Below are 5,000 nucleotides of genomic sequence, written 5' to 3' on the forward strand. Positions count from 1 at the left end.
ACAGCGCTTCCCGGGCCCGAGGCACCCGCCTCGAAGACGAGACCCGTCGGCAGAACCGCGGGTCAAACCGGCTGATGCTACCCGGCTCGGACAGCGCCAACGTCGGGTTGAGCAGTCACATTCACTCCCAGCGACTTTTGGGCAACTTCCCACGGTTCGAAATGCACAAAATTCGGCCTGAACACGGGGGACGCTCCCCCTCGAAGGCGAGACCGTCGGCAGAACCGCCGGGTCAAACCCGGCTGAGCTACCCGGGTCGGAAGCGCCAAGGTCGGTATGAGCAGTCACATTCACTCCCATCCCCTTTTGGACCGCTTCCCACGGTTTGAAATGCACGAAAATCGGCCTGTACACGGGGGGAGGCTCCGCCCTCGAAGGCGAGACCGACGGCAGAACCGCCGGGTCAAACCCGGCCGGGCTACCCGGGGTTAGAAGCCTCAGAGTCGGGTTGAGCAGTCACATTCACCCCCATCCCCTTTTGAACCTCTTCCCACCGTTGGAAATGCACGAAAATCGGCCTGTACACGGGGGAGGCGCCCTCTCGAAGGCGAGACCGACGCAGAACCGCCGGGTCAAACCGGCCGAGCTACCCGGGTTAGAAGCCTCAGAGTCGGGTTGAGCAGTCACATTCACCCCCATTCCCTTTAGGACCACTTCACGGTACGAAATGCATGAAAATCGGCCTGTACACGGGGGGAGGCACCGCCTCGAAGACGAGACCGTCGGCAGAGACCGCCGGGTCAAACCCGGCTGAGCTACCAGGGTCGGAAGCGCCAAGGTCGGTATGAGCAGTCACATTCACTCCCATCCCCTTTTGGACCGCTTCCCACGGTTTGAAATGCACGAAAATCGGCCTGTACACGGGGGAGGCTCCGCCCTCGAAGGCGAGACCGACGGCAGAACCGCCGGGTCAAACCCGGCCGGGCTACCCGGGGTTAGAAGCCTCAGAGTCGGGTTGAGCAGTCACATTCACCCCCATCCCTTTTGAACCTCTTCCCACCGTTGGAAATGCACGAAATCGGCCTGTACACGGGGGAGGCCCCCCTCTCGAAGACGAGACCGTCGGCAGACCCGCCGGATCAACCCGGCCCGAGCTACACGGCTTACAAGTCTCGATGTCGGTATGAGCAGTCACGGTCCACCCCATTCCCTTTTGGACCACTTCCACGGTACGAAATGCATGACAATCGGCCTGTACACGGGGGAGGCACCCGCCTCGAAGACGAGACCGTCGGCAGAACCGCCGGGTCAAACCCGGCTGAGCTACCCGGCTCGGAAGCGCCAAAGTCGGGGTTGGAGCAGTCACATTCACTCCCATCCCTTTTGGGCCACTTCCCACGGTTCGAAATGCATGAAAATCGGCCTGTACACGGGGGACGCTCCCCCCTCGAAGGCGAGGCCGTCGGCAGAACCGCCGGGTCAAACCCGGCTGAGCTACCCGGGTTAGATGCCTCAAAGTCGGGTTGAGCAGTCCACATTCACCCCCATCCCCTTTCGGCCCCTTCCCACGGTTGGAAATGCATGAAAATCGGCCTGTACACGGTGGGCGCTCCCCCCTCGAAGGTGAGACCTTCGGCAGAACCGCCGGGTCAAATCCTGCCGAGCTACCCGCGTTAGAGGTCTCAATGTCGGCTTCAGCAGTCACATTCAATCCATTCCCGTTTGGACCTCTTCCCGCCGATGGAAATGCACAAAATTCGGCCTGAACACGCGGGACGCTCCCCCCTCGAAGGCGAGACCGTCGCCAGAACCGCCGGGTCAAATCCGGCTGAGCTACCCGCGTTACAGGTCTCAAAGTCGGGTTGAGCAGTCACGTTCACCCCCATCCCCTTTCGGACCCCTTCCCACGGTTGGAAATGCATGAAAAATCGGCCTGTACACGGTGGGCGCTCCCCCCTCGAAGGTGAGACCTTCGGCAGAACCGCCGGGTCAAATCCGGCCGACGTACCCGCGTTAGAGGTCTCAATGTCGGCTTCAGCAGTCACATTCAATCCCATTCCCGTTTGGAACCTCTTCCCGCCGATGGAAATGCACACAATTCGGCCTGAACACGCGGGAGCGTCCCCCTCGAAGGTGAGACCTTCGGCAGAACCGCCGGGGTCAAATCCGGCCGAGCTACCCGCGTTAGAGGTCTCAATGTCGGCTTCAGCAGTCACATTCAATCCCATTCCCGTTGGACCTCTTCCCGCCGATGGAAATGCACACAATTCGGCCTGAACACGCGGGACGCTCCCCCCTCGAAGGCGAGACCGTCGCCAGAACCGCCGGGTCAAATCCGGCCGAGCTACCCGCGTTAGAGGTCTCAATGTCGGCTTCAGCAGTCACATTCAATCCCATTCCCTTTTGGAACACTTCCCGCCGTTAACAATGCACGATTTCGGCCTGAACACGCGGGGACGCTCCCCCCTCGAAGGTGAGACCTTCGGCAGAACCGCCGGGTCAAATCCTGCGAGCTACCCGCGTTAGAGGTCTCAATGTCGGCTTCAGCAGTCACATTCATCCATTCCCGTTTGGACCTCTTCCCGCCGATGGAAATGCACAAATTCGGCCTGAACACGCGGGGCGCTCCCCCCTCGCAGGCGAGACCGTCGCCAGAACCGCCGGGTCAAATCCGGCTGAGCTACCCGCGTTACAGGTCTCCAAGTCGGCTTCAGCAGTCACATTCAATCCCATTCCCTTTTGGAACACTTCCCGCCGTTACAATGCACGATATTCGGACTGAACACGGGGGCCGGTCCGCCCTCGAAGTCAACACCGGTCCGCAGAACCGCCGGGGCAAATCCGGCTGAGCTACCCCCGCCCCGAACACTCAAAGTCCCTCTGAAGCCTTGGCATTCGCCTCCTTGGAAAATTGACGTCAAACATTACCAAAATCGGGGGCACGAGCACTAAAGCTAAGTCTCACCCTTTCCCTATCCCTAACCAGGAACCGAACGCCCACCCTCAGCCTCACACCAACGCCGGTGCCACCTCCAGACAGACACACCCTTCACAACCACACCCATCGGCCATGCAACTCAAAAAGGGTCCCCAAATTCAGAAACACCCCCTTCAAAAGGCACTCCATCCTCGGCCACACCACCGGGACATGCTCCCCTCGGCGATAATTAAGCCCCCACCACTATTTGAAGCCAACCGCAGCCGCAACTCGAACGGAGAAATCAGTAACCAATTCAAAATGCGCTTGGTTACTGATTTCTACTGAGCCGAAAAAATTCTAAGTGTCGGTGGTTACTGATTTATACCAACCCGAAAATATTCTAAGTGTCGGTGGTTACTGATTTATACCAACCCGAAAAAATTCTAAGTGTCAGTGGGTTACTGATTTATACCAACTCGAAAAAATTCTAAGTGTCCAGTGGTTACTGATTTATACCAACCCGACAATATTCTAAGTGTCAGTGGGTTACTGATTTGTACCGACCCGAAAATATTCTAAGTGTCAGTGGTTACTGATTTATACCAACCCGAAAAAATTCTAAGTGTCAGTGGTTACTGATTTATACCAAGTCGAAAAAAATTCTAAGTGTCAGTGGTTACTGATTTATACAACCCGAAAATATTCTAAGTGTCAGTGGTTACTGATTTTATACCAACTCGAAAAAAATTCTAAGTGTCAGTGGTTACTGATTTATACCGACCCGAAAAAATTCTAAGTGTCAGTGGTTACTGATTTATACCAACTCGAAAATATTCTAAGTGTCGGTGGTTACTGATTTATACCCAACCCGAAAAAATTCTAAGTGTCAGTGGTTACTGATTTATACCAACTCGAAAAAATTCTAAGTGTCGGTGGTTACTGATTTATACCAACTCGAAAATATTCTAAGTGTCGGTGGGTTACTGATTTATACCAACCCGACAATATTCTAAGTGTCAGTGGTTACTGATTTATACCAACTCGAAAAAATTCTAAGTGTCAGTGGTTACTGATTTATACCAACCCGAAAAAATTCTAAGTGTCAGTGGTTACTGATTTATACCAACCCGAAAATATTCTAAGTGTCGGTGGTTACTGATTTATACCAACCCGAAAATATTCTAAGTGTCAGTGGTTACTGATTTATACCAACTCGAAAAAATTCTAAGTGTCAGTGGTTACTGATTTATACCAACTCGAAAATATTCTAAGTGTCAGTGGTTACTGATTTGTACCAACCCGAAAATATTCTAAGTGTCGGTGGTTACTGATTTATACCAACCCGAAAATATTCTAAGTGTCAGTGGTTACTGATTTATACCAACTCGAAAATATTCTAAGTGTCGGTGGTTACTGATTTATACCAACCCGAAAATATTCTAAGTGTCAGTGGTTACTGATTTATACCAAGTCGAAAATATTCTAAGTGTCAGTGGTTACTGATTTATACCAACTCGAAAAAATTCTAAGTGTCAGTGGTTACTGATTTATACCAACTCGAAAATATTCTAAGTGTCGGTGGTTACTGATTTATACCAACCCGAAAATATTCTAAGTGTCAGTGGTTACTGATTTATACCAACTCGAAAAAATTCTAAGTGTCAGTGGTTACTGATTTATACCAACTCGAAAATATTCTAAGTGTCGGTGGTTACTGATTTATACCAACCCGAAAATATTCTAAGTGTCAGTGGTTACTGATTTGTACCGACCCGAAAAAATTCTAAGTGTCAGTGGTTACTGATTTATACCAACCCGAAAATATTCTAAGTGTCGGTGGTTACTGATTTATACCAACCCGAAAATATTCTAAGTGTCAGTGGTTACTGATTTATACCAACTCGAAAAAATTCTAAGTGTCAGTGGTTACTGATTTATACCAACTCGAAAATATTCTAAGTGTCAGTGGTTACTGATTTGTACCAACCCGAAAATATTCTAAGTGTCGGTGGTTACTGATTTATACCAACCCGAAAATATTCTAAGTGTCAGTGGTTACTGATTTATACCAACTCGAAAAAATTCTAAGTGTCAGTGGTTACTGATTTATACCAACTCGAAAATATTCTAAGTGTCAGTG

Source organism: Chiloscyllium punctatum, unplaced genomic scaffold, assembly GCF_047496795.1.
Source record: "Chiloscyllium punctatum isolate Juve2018m unplaced genomic scaffold, sChiPun1.3 scaffold_816, whole genome shotgun sequence".
NCBI classification, from domain to species: domain Eukaryota; kingdom Metazoa; phylum Chordata; class Chondrichthyes; order Orectolobiformes; family Hemiscylliidae; genus Chiloscyllium; species Chiloscyllium punctatum.